The sequence below is a fragment of the Prionailurus viverrinus genome, chromosome D1 (genome assembly GCF_022837055.1).
Source record: "Prionailurus viverrinus isolate Anna chromosome D1, UM_Priviv_1.0, whole genome shotgun sequence".
NCBI classification, from domain to species: Eukaryota; Metazoa; Chordata; class Mammalia; order Carnivora; family Felidae; genus Prionailurus; species Prionailurus viverrinus.
This window is the reverse complement of record NC_062570.1, coordinates 46,807,068-46,825,253: the sequence shown is the minus strand read 5'-3', so window position 1 is coordinate 46,825,253 and position 18,186 is coordinate 46,807,068. Positions and strand designations below refer to the sequence as shown.

The 18,186-nt window shown below is 35.3% G+C and overlaps 1 protein-coding gene and 1 long non-coding RNA gene across 14 annotated transcripts in view; both read right to left on the bottom strand.

The window, feature by feature from the left end:
* PICALM (phosphatidylinositol binding clathrin assembly protein) overlaps positions 1 to 18,186 on the bottom strand; it is a 100,936-nt gene that overhangs the window by 68,060 nt on the left and 14,690 nt on the right. The gene's annotated exons all lie outside the window — the stretch shown is intronic.
* On the bottom strand, positions 10,803 to 13,949 carry LOC125177221 (uncharacterized). Its single transcript, XR_007156539.1, has 2 exons — positions 11,183 to 13,949; positions 10,803 to 10,953 (listed from the first exon to the last, which is right to left on the bottom strand). It is a non-coding gene; the product is annotated as an uncharacterized LOC125177221 (long non-coding RNA).

The window sequence follows — 18,186 nt, the reverse complement described above, 5'->3', positions numbered from 1 at the left end:
GAACTATTTTAAGGCCCTGTAGAACTTTCAGTTCTCTTATTACTCATAAAACCTCAGAACTACAATGTTAGTATTATTCATCCCTACCATTCAAAAAACACAAACAAACAAACAGACATACAGAAGCATGAACAAACTGAAGGTCAAATGACCTTTATTAATATTCTCCCTAGAATGCTGTCTTTGTACTATAAGGAAGATAGAGCAGATATGTGGTCTGTGAGTGGGTAGGATCTCGGTTTATATAAAATTTTCATTCTTCTCACCCTTCAGTTTTACCATTAGCTCAGTTATCAGCTGATATCAACTAGCTAACTCTAACAAAACTGGAAATGAAGTGAAGTTTCTTGTTGCATACATGTCCAAGAAGAAATGATCCAAGAATTCTATTTGCTATTACTCTGAAAACAGCTAAAACAATCTAAGTTCCAATTTTATATTTCAAGTGGGAGAGCATAACTATAAAATGGTTTAATATACAATTGTTTCAGCCCTGAAACTGGGGGCGGGGGGGGGGGGGTGGGGTGGTGGGGGAAGGCAGCTCTTAATAACCTCAGAGTTTTACCTCCAATCAACTTAAGGGATATTATTGGCAAATTCAGTGAAGAAAATATAAAATACGATCCAATTTAGAGAATAGAAAGGAAGAAATGAGTTGTTTCACTTGTAAAGTAGCATATAAAAAATGTATAAATATCTCAGCTATAACTGTGGTAAAGGGAAAGAAACTAAAGTTATTCATGACTCATAAGTAGTTTGTCCATTTTTAATCTTCAGCACATAATGATTAAATAAAAATTCAAGTGACCTAACTTGGCCTTGATCACTAGCAAGAAACAGTAATGTAACTATGACCATTCTATCTGCTTACAATCTTTGAAAAACATTTCTTCTTATAGGTCCAATTATTATACAAAGTAACATTTGATAACAAATGAATTTTAGATAAGCAGTCACCCTAGCCAACAAAGCTTAAAGAACAAAGCACAAAACAGTCAAACAGAGCGCCCATGGAACAGAAGAATGACACAAGGCTTTCACAATTCATACTTGCAACAAAAATTAAATAGTACTTTCACAATTTGGTGTGTATGGTTCAGTTTCTGATAGTAAAAAAACACAATTTGATCTCTGCCTTCTCTGAATGTTCTTGAACAGTACTTCATACCTGTCCTACAGCACTAAATATATCACGTACACCTTATTCCCAAAGTTAAGCTTTCTCTGCCTGTCAAAAAATAATGAGGGCAAGGCATATATATCTGTCTTGGTCCTTTTGAATCCTTTAGAACTTGAAGCTCATTGATCAAGGTCTGAACCCAATTATAAGGAGTTATCTTAATTTTTTTCCTCCATTTATCTTGATATATCTGTATTTTTTCTTTTTTAATGTTTTATTTTTGAGAGAGAGAGAGACAGAACATGAGTGGGAGGGGCAGAGAGAGGGAGACACAGAATCTGAAGCAGGCTCCAGGCTCTGAGCTGTCAGCACAGAGCCCGATGTGGGGCTCAAACCCACGAACAGTAAGATCATGATCTGAACTAAAGTTGGCCACTTAACCAACTGAACCACCCAGGCACCCCAGATATATCTATATTTTTCTATATCCTTCCAGAAACTATCTTGATAAGCTATTCAATTCTTAAACATGTTTACTTCCCCATGATGGTATCATTTTATACACCTCAGAATCTTTTTTAGCTTTCAAAACTGAACTTGTCACAAAATTTGTCACAATACTACCCCAAAAGTGCTCCTATGTGTTTATATACACTCCGTACAGCCCATCAATAACTAAGTCTCCTAAATCTCCAGCCATTGTACTTGTTCCTCTCCATTACATGTCATTGTCAAAGCCAGAATTCAAGTCCTATTTATTTCCTAACCAGGAGGTACCACCTCTCCTGAAAGTATTCAGAAATCGGGGAAGGGGATTAACACACAGAGTTTTTACTGGCATTTAATATCAATGATGTGGGAAACTAACCATCCTGCAATGCACAATCAGCACTTCATAATTTAAAACTACTCTACCCATCGGGGTACCTGGCTGGCTCAATAGATAGAGCACATGACTCTTGATCTCAGTGTCATGAGCCCAGGCCCCAAGTTGGGCACAGAGCCTACTTAAAAAAAATTTTTTTTTAAATAAATAAAACTGCTCCACCCAAAATTGTCCCCACTGAGAAATGTTGGACTGACTGGCTGCTTCACTTCTGATTTGGGGTCTCACTCACCTCACACCCCTAAACAGTCTCTAAACTGACCAAAGAATGATCTACAACACAACACTGTCACTGCCTAACCTCAGTGAGGTCCCTACTACATACAGGACGGCACACATTCTGTCCTTGTCAATATCCTCCCTTCTTGACTTTTGGCTTCCAAAACAGAACCACTCTCCAGTTTTCTCTGATGTACCTTGCTGTTTCACACCTGAATCTTTTCATTCTTACTCATTCTTCGAAATGAGTCAAGTGTTCCCTTTCACATTCTAAAGTATTCGCCAGTCACTAAAGCTGACACATAATCCTACACTACAGAATTATTCCATACTATAATTATCTACTTACAAATGATTTTCTTCTAACTAGTTTGAAAGATCTTAAAAGGAGGCTCCAAACATTTTTGTTAGCAATTTCCATACTCTTCATCACAGAGGTAAGTAAAATGCTACATTAGTCAGAAAGAGCCTGATCTGGGGCACCTGGGTGACTTATTCAGTTGAGTGTCCGACTTTAGCTCAGGTCGTGATCTCACAATTCATGAATTTGAGCCCCATATTGGGTACCACAATGACACTGCAAAGCCTGCTTGGGATTCTCTCTCTCTCTCTGCCCCTCTCCCTCCCTCAAAATAAACTTTTTTTTTTTTTTTTAGAGTCTGATCTTAAATGAAGCAAAAAGTAGATTTTAGTTTCAACAACTAGAGGATTTTACATATATTAGAATTTATACATTTTACCAGTGCTATGTAATCCCTCTGTGACCAGCTCTCTCCTCTGTATCACTTTGCTTCAGTTACACTGACGTCTCCTTTGCAGTGCGTCCCAAAGGCCAAATACTCTTACCACAGGTGCTCAGGACCTGCTGTTCTTTCTACCTAGAATATGCTTCTCCCAGATATCTATACTTCTTGCTCCCACATTTTATTCCTATAGATCTTTGCTCAAATGTCACCTTATCAGATAACTCTTCTGAATAATTATACAAAATTACAAAGCCTCAGGGCACTCTTCTACCTCCAAACCATCACTATCCACCCCCTTAACTCTTGTTTTGTCTCCAGAACACTTACCACCTAATTCATCTTACTGTATTTAATGTTTTTCTCTCTCAATCAAAATCTAAGTTCCAGGGGCGCCTGGGTGGCTCAGTCAGCTAAGCGTCTGACTCTTGATCTCAGCCCAGGTCATGATCTCACAGTTCGTGAGTTCACAAGCCCCACATTGGGCTCTGCGCTGTCAGCTTGGGATTCTCTCTCTTCCTCTCTCTGCCTCTCTTCCTCTCTCTGCCTCTCCTCCATTCTCTCTCTCTTTCTCAAAAAAATATAAACATTAAAATAAATAAATAAAATCTTAGAGCTCTTAAAAAAAAAAAATCTAAGTTCCATGTGGGCAGGGCTCTGTTTTGTTCTTTGCTGTATCCCCTAAGGTCCAGAATAGTGCCTCATGTATAGTGGTCACTCATACTTTTTGATTCATTTTAATAAGCGTATTATTACAAGCATACACAGCCTTAGCATGACTTTTTTTTAAAGGCATCCAAAATGGTATTTTTTACATAGACTAAAACCAACAACTTCAGACTATCTGCACAATCTGCTATTCCCAAAAGAATAAAGAACCTGAGCCCATTACATGTGGAAATTTTCAAATTTCAAATTTAAGAGTATCTAACAAATAAAGGTTATTATTTGCTTATGAAAACAATACTTTAGAAATTTCTACACTTTAGAAATGACCACATAAAAACTGAAGGATAACTCCAGAAACTAAAATATAGCACTTCGCATTAAATGGGAAAAAGAAATAAGCATTCATGTAGAGATTAGGAACCCAGAGTAGAGCAAATGCAAAACTAAAGTTATATAAATACTGCTGAGAAAAAATACTGAATCATTACACCAACTCTACACACTATACTTCCCCCATAGTATTTTAAGCAGTTCTCCAGGCAGTAATTTTTCCTCCGCACAATGTTTCTACTACAACAATAACCTGAAAATGCTTCCAAGTCTGAGCTCTAACAACTCAGGAAAAAAATGTTTTCCCACAGCTACTGCTTTCCCTATTCTCAATTCAGAAGACTTCAGTTCTTAGAAACCACAAACTTGGTATTAAATTTCCCTTACCAATCGAAAGGGTTCCAAAATAGAAACACATCTTATATTTTCTTTTAGTTTTTTCCCTTAAGAATATAAAAACTAAATACCTTCTTGAATTTTACATTATAAATAATTCGTAAACCTCACACTCAAAAAAATTACTACATGGGATACAGGATCTATGCTTTAGGTACAAAAGAGAATTTTCAAGAGGATTTCTAGTATTTAAGGTCAAGAAGAAAATAGGCCTACGAAGGAAATGAAGAGCATTTTTCCAGAGACAGTGGAAAAAACCAATTCCTACTATACAAACAAAATACTCTCCCTTTTACTATTTAATATGCCCTTCCAATGTCTGTGGCAGGTAGACATTAATTGTATCAACACAGGCAAGACTTGCCCAAAGGTTAGGTCACACGAGCTCACTACAAAGCAGTAACAAATTTAGGATCAGAATTAAATTTTGTAAGAGATAAGGTGTTTAGAAATATATATACCAAGTGAATATCCAAATAGCCAATCTAGTGCAAGTACTAAACTTCTAATCAATTTAAAACAAAAATAGTAAAAAAGTAGTGAAATGCAGAACAGTATTTTTGTATTCAGGGGAAAATGTTCAGCAAAATATCAAAAACTTAGTAGTAACCAATTACCAAATGGCTTCATTAATGTTACAGCCATATTCCTAGTGCAGGCCACTAGCCTATACACATCTCCCAAGGCAAAGTTCACTAACTTTAGAAACTTAAGCCACTTAGGGTTCACTTTCACAACTCAGGAAAACACCATCAGCAGAATGTATAGAGTCTCAAGTTCCCAACTGTACAGGCATTCACTAAGCTATATCAAAACTATGCTGATACCCAAGTAGATTTTTTAATAAATAAACTTGGCCAAAAATAATAGTAAAAAACAAACAAAAAAACCTACAATGTATCATAATCACTCAGCCAAATGCTACTATCTCTTTCAAAATGATCACTCTGAAACCTACTGGTTTTTTTGGTGTGTATGTGTATCTACCTCGTAAATTTTGAGGATTAGTTAATGCTACTGGAACTACAAAGGAAATGCTCAACAAATACTGGTAATTAAGTACTACTATATAACATATAATATACCTATGTCACATACATTAATAAACATCTGTAGTTTAAACAATTCAAAATTTCTATGTGTTTTATATCAATTACATTTTCCTGTTAACCCCCCTTCACCCATTTCTCCCACCCTCATTCCCCACCTCTTGCAACCACCAATCTGTTTCCTGTATCTATGAACTTTTATTAGATTCCTCAAATAAGAGAGAGAACATAGTATGTGTCTTTCTGTCTGATTTATTTCACTTAGCATAATGCCTTGGAGGTCCATCCATGATGCTACAAATGGCAAGATATCATTCTTTTCATGGCTGAATAATATTCCACTGTGCATATACCACAATTTCCTTATACATTCATCCATCAATGGACACTTAGGATGTTTCCATATCTTGGCTATCATACATAATACTGCAATGAACATGAGGGTACATGTATCTTTTCAAGTTAGTGTTTCCATTTTCTTCAGATAAATACACCAAAGTGGAAATGCTGGATCATATAGTTCTATTTTCAATTTGATGAACCTCCATGTTTTCCACAGTAGGTACACCAATTTACAGTCCCACTAACTGTGCACAAGAACTCCCTCTTCTCTACATCCTTGCCAACACTTGGTATTTATCTTTTTGATAAAGGCCACTTTCCCAGGAGTGAGGTAATAACTCACTGTGGTTTTGATTTGTATTTCCCTGATGATTAATGATGTTTAGCATCTCTTTACATTCCTGTTGGCTATCTGTATGTTTTCTTTGAAAAAAATGTCTATTCAGATCTTCAGTCACTTTTTAATTGAATTGTTTGGTTTTTGGTTTTGACTTGTATGTGTTATTTACCTATTAGCCCCTTATCAGATATGACTTGCAAATATCTTCTCCCATTCAGTACATTGCCTTTTGGTTTTGTTGACTGTTTCCTTTGTAGTGCAAAAGCTTTTTAGTATTACGCAGTCCCACCTATTTTTGCTTTTGTCGCTTCTGCTTTGTGTGTCAGATTCAAAAAGTCATCCCCAAAACCTATGTCAGGGAGTTTACCACCTCTTTTCTTCTAGGAGTTTTGTGATTCCAGGTCTTACATTCAGGTCTTTAATCCACTTTTTATTTAATTTGTGTATGGTTAAGACAGTGGTCAAGTTTCTTTCTTTTGCATGTAGCAGTCCAGGTTTCCCAGCACCATTTGATGAAGAAACTATTCTTTCCCTAATGTATATTCTTGGCTCCTTTGTCATAAGTTAATTGATCATATATGCATGCATTTATTTGTAGGCTCTCTATTCTGTTCCATCGATCTATATGCCTACTTTTATGACAATACCATACTGTTTTAACTGTTTCAAACATTTTTATTTTTTAAATGTTTATTTATTTTGAGAGAAAGAGAGTGGGGAAGGGGCAGAGAGAGGGAGAGAGAGAATCCCAAGCAGGCTCTGCACTGTTAGCATAGAGCCCAAAGCAGGGCTCGATCCCACAAACTGTGAGATCATGACCTGAGCTGAAATCAAGAGTTAGACCCTTAACTGATAGAGCCACCCATGCACCCCAATACCATACTGCTTTAATTACTATAGCTTTGTAATATAGTTTAAAATCAGGGAGGGTGTGTGATGCCTGCAGCTTTGTTCTTCTTTCTCAAGACTACTTTGGCTATTTGTGTGTGGTGGTTGTTTTTGTGTAGTTTCATACAAATTTAAGAATTATTCTATTTCTTTGAAAAAATGGCATTGGAATTTTGATAGGAATTGCACTGAATCTGTAGATTGCTTTGGGTACTAGGGATATTTTAACAATATTAATTCTTCCAATCCATGAACGCAGAGTATCTTCACATATGTGTTTTCCTCAATTCCTTTCATTAAGCCCTGTAGTTTTCAATACAGGCCTTTCACTTCCTTTAAGTTTATTCCTAGGTATTTTTCTTCTTTTTTGATTCAATTGTAAATGGGATTGTTTTATTTCCCTAGTTCATTATTAGTACACAGAAATGCAACAAAATTTTGTGTATTTTTTATCCTAACACTTTACTGAATTTGTTTATTAGTTCTAACAGTTTTTTTGATGAAGTCTTGAGGGTTTTCTATATAATATCATGTTATCTGCAAACAGTGACAGTTTAACTTTTTCCTTTCCAAAGTGGATTGCCTTTAATTTCTTATTCCTGCCTAGTTGCTCTGGGTAGGATTTCCAGTACTATGTTGAATAGAAGTGGCAAAGAGTGGACATTCTTGTCTTGTTCTTTCTTGATTTTAGAGGAAAGACTTTGAGCTTTTTACTGTTGGATAGGATGTTCGCTGTGGGCTTATGATACTTTTTGCAACTGCCTTCAGAATCAATTTCAATAACATGACCAATTTCTTCAGTCATCTGGAAAATTGGAGATACACTGAATCTGGAAGGCAAATTCAGTAAATCATCAAATGTTGCTTCATTGATCAGATCTTCGACATCTTTCCTGGGTAGGAGTACAAATAGGTAGGAACAAATATTCACCAAGAAACAGTAACAAAAATAGCCAAGAAACAGTAGCAGACAAATTTCTGAACCTGTGCTTTTTAAAAATACCAGCAACATTATTCTCATTTAGCAAGAAGTTGAAAGTATTTCTAAAACATGCTAGTTGAAATCAGACTTAAGCCCAAAGAATTATACACAGAGGCACATCTGCCCTTGTCATAAATGTCAAATGTCTGAGAATTGGAATGCATGGTTTTATACCTTATTCCACTCAATTTTTTGTGTAAGGGATAACAAATTAAGATGTAACTTACCATTTTATCTTTATAGTTTGCGGGTACTCTGTGTGAAACACAATGCTACACTTTTGCATAATTCCCATTAGAACTAATTCAGAAATAGGGTCTTCATAGATTAACTTATGCCTTAAGAAAAAAAAAATCTAACCAACTTATTAATTTGATGTGAAGATAAAAAACTGGGGAAAGACTTACATACTATAGAATTCAGTACAAGTAGCAAAGATTGAGTTAATTTGAAAAGAGGAGAGAAGGGTGCATTTCAAAGTATTAATAAGGAATAAAGATATCCGAATGGCTTTGATAAAAGTGCTATGAAGTTAAAGGAACTAAGTTACAATGTAAGAGGACATGTTCAATAATGGAGGCAATAGTTCATTACATGACAGTGGTCTGACAATGAAATACTATGAGGCCAACAAACACAGGGCAAAAAAAGCTGACAAGGGAAAAATGCTGATAGTTCATTAAATCAAAGCCATGTTAAAGAACAATACACAGTAAGATTTCATTTTTAAAATTGTAAGTATATAATATTTTCTGATATATACTGATATGCCTAAATAGGTTGATGCAAAAACAACTGAACACTTTCAAACTTATTCAGCAACTAAGTTATATATGAACAGTAATCAAAATCAATATGTAAAGAACTATATCACTATTATTTAATTTTACAAATCTCAATAAGCACCTCTCATGTCACACATCAAATACCAATCCTGTACCAACTTATTAATTGGATGTGAAGGTGAAAACTGGGGATAGACTCACGTACTACAGAATGTTTAGTACAAGTAACAAGGACTGAGTTAATTTGAAAAGAGGAGGGAAGGGTGAGTTTCAGAGTATTAAAAGTAAATAAAGATATCCAAATGGCTTTGATAACAAGTACTATGAAGCTAAAGGAGCTAAATCAATGCACAAGGACATTCCAGACCCTCTGGGACATACCATGATCAATGGCAGAAAGGACAGCCACACGTGTTCATTTACTTCCTCAAGCATGTGAGGAAGAGGTGATACACGCACAAGAGTTGCATGGCAAGACAGCTCAAATCTGGTAGCCACTGTTCCATTAAGTAGGCCAATATGGAACAATAGTTCAAGCTCTGACCATGGTAGAAGGCCCTTAAGTTATCTCCAAAACCCACCAAGTAAGGAAGGCAAAGGCCCACTTTACTAAAAACCAAAACAAAACAAAAACATACAGCAGCTGCAGGAAAAACTAATCTGTGAGCACAACTAGATATGCTATTTCTGTCATTGTGTTCTCTGCAAAATTAACAAAAGATTCACAAATATGAAAACTAAGAAAAATAAAGATAACTCTACAATTTGGTGATAGTACATGTTACATTTAACCTGTTTATTCCATGGTAAGTGTTTCTTTCCTTTTAACTGATTTTTTTAATCACCATGTAAAACGAGGTTTTCTTCCCTTAAAACTATTCAACAGAAAAATTACTACAACCATGCCATTACAAATTCATTATCTGGCTATCCCTATTTATTTTAAACAAAGTTTTTTTAAAGGCGCATTAACTCTAAAAGACCTCTATCAGTGCTAATTTCAGGTGCTTATGGAAGCCACCCAAAAAAATCCAATTTTTGTAAATAGAGGAATAAAAAATTTGACATATTTAGAAAGTATTTCTAAGTCTGCAGCATATGTGGGATATATCACATGTCAAGTGTTGTGTTTTCAGAACACTTTAAAAAACAACAAAAAACAAAAGACTGACCTCCTCTATATCTGTAGGAGAGGAAAGAAATACAACTAAGAAGGGAATACCTAAGAATTCAGATGAACCTAGGTAAACAAAGTCAACCCTAAGATACTCTACATTAGTATCTGGCTGAAACTTAGCCTCTTAAGTGACAGTGAAAACAAGCCAAGTTTGCTGAACTGTCTATACTTTAATTTTAAAAGTGCAAAATAAAGTGTTTTAGATAATGGAATCATTACGTAACAGCTCTAAAATTGTAATCAATATACAAGTGTCTTTTTCAAATCAGTCCAACCTATGTCTCTTAAAATCATCTATCTTTATTTATGCATTTGCCTCTTCACCCACAAATCTTTTATAAATACATAAATCTTATGAGAGCTGAAGAAAGTTTAAGTCATAAAAATGCTCTATAGAAAAACACATACTCTTTGAATACTCTCAGAATTCACTACCAATGATTTATATTTTCCAGCGAAAAAGGTCATTCTTTTTTCCCCCATTATCAAAATGTTTTAGCTCCTATATAAGCATTCTTAATATTAAAAAAAAATCTGAAAACCTACAGCTTCTCCTGGGTGTTCTGGTGTATTCTGCATTCCTACCACTAGATGGCAGACTGTACAGAGAAACAGTAACACTCTAGGAAGAACACAGGTGGGTTCAGGTTTATCTCAATTTTGAGACTGTTTAGGATTCCATTCTAGTACTCCAAAGTGGTGATTTCCAAACCTTGACAACCTAGTCCCATCCCAGATTCCAAATAAGGATCTTAGGGGTGAGGAAAATCATATGTGAGTAAGTACTACCTCCAAAGGCAACTATTACTTGTTAATTTTTAATTTACCAGAAAAATGTAAGATGATAAAGTTACCTAACAGAATAAAACACGTGGCTTGATATAAGAATAAAAAATATTTATTTATAGGAAAACAAAATGAAAGCATTACAGTGATCCAACATATAAAAACACCACTTCCACAATATAAACAAAGGTGTTTTCCTTCCCTTCTTTGAAGATCTGAAGTTTCAGAATCATCATCCTACCTGCAGGAAAGGAAACATGTAAGTATCAAGTAATTTAAGAGTAAATACAAAAATTACAGATTCTGTCTTTTTGCATTACATTTTAAGAACTTAATACTTCATCAGCCCACTTAAGAAGACATAACCAGGATTCTTAAAAATAATCTAATACTGGATCAGAAACACAAAAAATGATTTCCTAAGCAAAATAAAAGGTCAAGTAACAACTCATTGCGAGTACTGCACTTACCTCCATCAAGGCTGTAAACCAGAAGAACAGTCCAGGGGAGCAGGAAAAAATGAACAGAATTCCTTCATTCCAACAAAACCAAGAAAAAGGAATCAAAGCTTGACAAGTTCCTCAAATGCAGATCAGAGTACTATGTAGGAAAAAAAATTATCTGTGGTCCAAGGAACTGGGACTAAGTATGGAGAAAAGTATGTTATTAGTAGGAGGTGATCAAGTGTCCTGGTTTTCCTGAAACAGTTCTGTTTTACACCTATTGTCTCAGTGTCCCATTCAAATAGCACATCCTTTCACTCTCAAAAGTGACCCAGTTTGGAATATAAATTATATGTCACCCTAGTTATAAGTGACCTAATAAAAGTCTACATGTAGCTAAGGAATTAATACACTACCACCATGTACTCCTAGGGTATTTGTATTTTCTTTCTGAAGTGCTATATTGTCCTTCTCCAGCCTTCTTAAAACACAAACAAGCTTCGATTCTATTTGTTTTGTCCTCTCACCCTCAACCCATGGGCATTTTCCTAACATCAATCTCTGGTTCTATTTGTTTCACCCTGAGAAAATTATCTCCTAACTTGAGCAAAAACCTCTCTGCAAAGCATTCTCAAATTTCTTCTCTGAAAACCAGTCTAAGGTTGTCTGGGGAATTGGAGATACTAGAAAATTTCACCTCTATATCTGAAAATATTTGATGCATAAAAAAAGTATCATCTCAACTATAACCTGAGTGTCCTTTTTTGTTTTAAGCAATCAATATTCATCCTTTACTCTGTTAAAATAAATTCAGGAATATTTTGTTTTCCAGTGTCTTCCACAATGTGTGACATGATGGTATAAATATTTATAGATTTATAGGTGAAACAAAAGTCTATTTCTCCATTCATAATACTGGTTGCGGGGGGGAGGGGTGGAAAATAACAGGCAAAAAGTCATACCTAGATTATACTATAACAGCCCAGCCTATGTCTTAAAAGTAAGTAAGTTAGGTAGGAAGCCCAAAGATTTTCATGGCTTTTCTAAACAATTTAAATTATGCCTAGTCATAGTGAATAATAAATTGCAGTTAGACTCTCTGGGACTGTGCACCTCATCCAGAAAACACAACATGTTCATGTCCTGGATGCAATTAGAACAATAGATGGAACAATATATTCCATCTTCCCACAGCCTTGCAAACCTTAGTATGAGCAAGTAGAAATTCCATATATTCTACAATATTCATCATATGCCAAATAGTCTTAGGAGCTAGAAATTTGCAATAGTTGACAAAGTTGCTGCCCTCAGGAAGCTTATACACTAGTGGGGAGACACAATCAATAAACAAATGAGCAAATATATGTCAGATGGTAATACATGGCTAAGGATTTCTTAGCACTTAAGGAGTATAGGACACGTGTTTGGGTAGGTTGCTAATTATACATGATAATCAGGAGTCTTTGGATAAACAGATTTGAAAATCACAGTAACAATGCTCATGTGTCACCAGTTGCCTCTATGGAAATGACTACCATGATCAATTACATCTCCCAGAGAGTGGGGAAGTATGAAGGTATCCTATTCATTCTGTATCACACATGTCTGCTCCACCCTTGCCAAACCACCCTTGCCAAACCAAAGTCTCACTGAACAGAAACCTTCTCTTGTTGATTCTACAAAGCCTCCAGTTTCATGTAGATTAAGTAGGGACTGGGAATCTCGTTTATTTATTCACACACTTCACCATTAAATCAAAGTGACCTTGTGTCAAAATTACACCAGCCTTTTACTACAGTTCATTAAATTCCGCATTTGTGGCAAGCAGGTATCAAAAGACCCTTCTAAACCATTAACAAATGAAGGCCTTTTCTAAAAAATCTTTTTTCAAGCCGCTGTAAACAGTAATGACATATACAGCCAGAAAATAGTTAAGCACCAAATAATAAGCTATCTACACAGCTTTAAGTTTCAAAATAATGCTCTGTAAGTGAAAAATATGAGTTACTAATATTATAAATCTCCATAAATGAAGTAGAAGTATTTTTCCTAATAAGCCTTAAACTTAAGCCTTTAAGTTTCTACAAAAAGGAATAATCACTAGGAGTGTTTCAACAAAAAATATCTCCACCCTCACACGTTTCGTAACTATACAACTGTTCTTCTAAAATTCCATTATGGCCCATGTTTGCCTATTTCTCAGCATAAAAGACAATTCATCCTCTGACAAATCCCCTTCAAGACAATTCATCCTCTGACAAATCCCCTTCTTAAAAGTCATACCTTTTGAGATAAAAATTTGTTTTATAAGCTAGCAAAATCAAAATTGAAGATGTTACTTTTTTTAACATAAAAATTCCATATAAATTATGCCTCAATAATGCTGATTAAAGGAAAAAAACTCCCACCAGTTTGAATCTAAAAGTTCAAGTTCAGGGGCACCTGGGTGGCTCAGTCAGTTGAGCATCTGACTTTGGCTCAGGTCATGATCTCACGGTTTGTGGTCTTGAGCCCTGTGTTGGGCTCTGTGCTGACAGCTCAGAGCCTGGAGCCTGCTTCGGATGCATGTGTCTCCCTCTCTCTCACTCTCTGCCCCTCCCCCGCTCACACTCTGTCTCTGTCTCTGTCAAAAATAAATAAATGTAAAAGTCCAAGTTCAGCCATAAAGTGTTTGGTGATCTAAAAAGAATTTTTTTTTTTTAAACTTTGTTCATTTAGAGACACAGAGAAAGCGCACCAGTGAGAGTGGGGGAGGGGCAGAGAGAGAGACAGAGAGAGAGAATGCCTCCACTGACAGCATGGAGCCTGCTTGGGATTCTCTCCCTCCCTCCCTCCCTCCCTCTCTCTCTCTCTCTCTCTCTCTCTCTCTCTCTGCCCCTCCCCCACACGCTCGCAAGTGTGTGTGTGCGTGTGCGCATGCTCTCTCTCAAAAATAAACATTAAAAAATAAGTTGACAAGATCACAACTTATTCTGCACACTGCACAGTTAATTATGGATTTATTTCCCCTAAATATAGGCTTTAAGTATTTCTCAATACAACACATTCCCATAAACAGACTTCTGCTGCTAGAAAATTTAGAAACAAAAAATTTAACACAACATATATTGTACATAACACAGTGGTTTTTTATTTAGTTCTTCTGCTCCTATGTACCAATGATAACAATACTAATAATAAAAGGCTAAGAATAGTCTCAGTTGATTCTTTCATACAAGTAGCTATCTATATTTAGGTAGATAGACAATATCACATATATTTTCAAAATCTATATTCCATCTGTAGACAGACATCTAAATAGTCCCTTAAATTTCTGAGATAATTTATCTTTCTCTTGGTTATGAAAAGGCAATATAAATCTTAAATGGTCTAAAGTAGCAAAGAAAAATTTAACCACCTTTCTCCCTTTCCTATAATATCAACCTTTCACCAATTTCCCTTTTGCTATGATGACAAAAGCCCCTCAAATAAGCCTTCTTCTACCCAACTAAAAGGCTACCACTTTGAATACTACTGCTTTTTAAGTATGATCTCTTTCTAAACTTGACAAATATTGGAGAACATTAACTACCTTTTTGTTTCACTGCTATATTAGATACCTTCCAGAATGAATCAGATTGACAGATGGAAAAAAAGGGGTGTCTATTTTTAGTTCTTTCTATTCTTTTAAAGTTTGTTTCTTCCTATTAGAGCTCTTTTCTGACTTACATTCATTTGATAATCTATCCTAAGTACTATTCATTTCCAATCTCTGCTTCAAACAGTGATGATGAAGGTGCTCATCTCACTATCTCTAAAGCTCTGTTCTAGGCTCTCCCATTTCTTTACATGGTGCCATCCATTTCCATGTGCTAGAACTATACTGTAACAGGATGAAGTGTCATCAGAATGAGCAAAGGATGTAGAATCAAATTCCAGATCATTATCATTATGACTTCAGGCAAGTTAATTAGCCACTCACTTTCAATTTCTCTGTATTAATAGGAATAAAATTGCCCTTCACAAAAGTATAGGAACATATTTAGAGTATTTAATAAGCTTTAAATATTACAAATATTGTTAGTTTTACTTAGTATCCTATTTTACTGATGAGTTTTCCCTCATCATTTTTCCAATACAGTATTGTGAAACTACTTCCAAATCAATGACTTCTGCACAACCTTCTTTAGAAGGTTTATAAAACTAAACTTCCTCAACTGGAAAATGTAACCATAGTTACATGCATACATGGCAAAATCTTTACATATGCAGATCTTTCTATGCTTTACAAAGTTTCTTCATATCCTTAGTTTTCTATTACAATAGCCTTGTGATGATGCAAGGGATGCTGTTATCTCCATGGTAAAGATTTAAATACTTGCCTATCTAAGTAACACAATACAGTGGCTGTGTTGGAACTAGATTCTTTAAAACAGTAATCTTTCCACTAGAGGGATAAAGATACACACATATTTTCTCTCAATTCTCTCTCTTCAATCCAAGTAGTCTTGTCATCACCTTCTCTTCTAAAATTCATACATCTCTCTTTTTATCTCTCATAAATCTAATTCACAGTACAGACAGTAACCACTTCTTGTTTGGTACAGTATTTTCTGCTCATTGTCATCATCTTCATTCTGGCTTCATTCTTTTCAACTGAAGATGACAAGATATAAGGAAGGCATCATATCATTCAAACCAAGTTCACAAGGAACAGGTTTCAAGAGTTTGGGACATCTCCATCTCCAAGTGCCTCAGAAACTGTAAGCTTTAATTTACAAACAACCTTTAAAAAGCTGAGAATGTTATAAAACAAAGTCAATTCACCAGATTTCAGGTGAGGAGGACTAACATGACTTAACATGAAGAACACATAACGCAGTTTTCCAAGTCCTCTGGCCCAGAGATGTAATCATTACCAACTCTAAGAAATAGCAAAAGAGAAAAACTATATTTAAAAAAAAAAAAAGCTACAGGTTAGTCACTAAGTTAAGAAAACATAACTCTGATGGAGAAGCTCAAAGAAAAAAGCAATTCTGGGTTAAGTCTACAAGCCCCAAAATAGGAAGCAGCTTAAAAGGTTTCCATCTCCTGTTAAGAAGAAATGCTTTTCACCCTGCACAGCACCTTCCAGCAGTTTATCAAGGAATGTCTCAGCCTCCTGAGCTGCTTCCTAAATAGCTTTCTAACTTAGCTGTCAGTTACAACTCTGTAACTAATTTTTTTATGATTGATCTTTATTGCCACTCAGGTGTGTTGTGGGATGATTCTGGGATGTGCTAGAGAAATTACCTAAAAATAATGCCTTGGTCCACTCTAGGTCACCAATTCAAAACAATATTTTCCAAGAATATGAACAAAAATAGGTAAGTGTTCATAATGTACCAAGTCTGAAAGTTTGTACTGGATACCTAACACAAATTCCAAACCTGGTAACTAATACACAAGTAAGTAGTTGTGAAATAAGGTTACAAAAGCTAATGTTGAGAAAAGAAAAAGGGGGGAATACTGCACGCTAAACCATAATTTCCCATCATTTAACAGCTGGTTTTACTTCTCGAAGTATAAATTGGCCTAAGGATGATGTGGTTACATCTTCCACATCTGAAAATACAAGACAAAGTGATCATATAAAGAACACACCAGATCTTTCCTCCAGTTTCATACCAAAAGATTAAATGCAGCTATCTTATAACCCTCATGAATATGCAGTTAAAAAAAAATTGCAGAGCAATATACTCAATTTTGTATTTACCAACAAATCTTCACACTGGCCTTATAAAATTGAAACCAGACCAATTCCCCCATGACAGCTCCCCTGAAATAAAGCTAATAACTGAAATTAGTGAAATCGGTTTTGTTTGCTACTCACCTAATATAAATGCTACAATTTTCCAAAATCCTGCCCCTCTTTCCAAAGATGCTATCTGCAGACAAACTTGGCAGTTAGAAAAGGTATCAGCAACTATTAAAACAAGTTTCCTAGATATAATTATGAATTGAATACAACTAAAGAGTATTCTAAACTACACCAGTAAATTGCTTATTTAATTTCAAGTCACAGAAAGGTTAAAAAAAAAAAAATGGCCAAAGAGAAAGCACCACACTGTATTTGAAAGTCAGCTCAAAACTAACTACATATACAAGTAATGGAAGTGAAAAGGTTGAGACCAAAAATGAGGAAGCAGCTAGTCAGAAAAACCAATGCAACGTTGGCCTATTCTAGAATTTTTGTATTAATAAGTAGACATAGCCAACCCTCATCCACAATATGTATACAGTATACACATACGTCAGAAACAAAGTCCTTTCAACAAGCAAATAAATTAAGAATCTTTGAAACAATAATGCTTAGAAGAATCCAATGGTTCTAAAGTTAAGGAATAAAAATACAGTTTGAGAAATAATTCACAAACTCATCATGTAACCAAATAATTTTAAGATGGTGTTACTATATGTAAGAGCACATGGTGATGGATTAGTGATGCTCCATTATATACCCATAACTGATCTCCTATTATGATCAACAGCCACCAAATGAAGATAATTACCCAGTGTAGATCATTCAGTCTAGGGCAATAGTTAAGGCATCACCACCCTAACCTTTTTTAGGTATCAATTCATAATCCTGGAACAAACACTATGACCTGATCAAATGATCCAACTAGCTCAAGACCAAGACCATACATATCTGGATATTTTCAATATAAAGATGAATTCTATCCAAGAAGTATTTCACATTTAAAAAACAAAAAACTGTTAATAGTACATTAGCTCAGGACACTAAGTCCATTATCTCCATGAAAGATTTATTTAATATTTACTAAGGTACTATTACACAATTACACCAGGCATTACATTCTGGGTACTAGGGATACCAGGATAAATAAAGCTGAGTCCCTGTTTTCAGGAGATAAACATGCACAGAGAGTTAAGAAAGAAAACGAAAAAACGGGCCTCTACAGTAGGACAGGGGAACAATTTGATTACAAATGCTACCCAAGTATGCCTCATTTGGCAGGGTGTAGTGGGAAATAGAAGTGTCCAGTCAT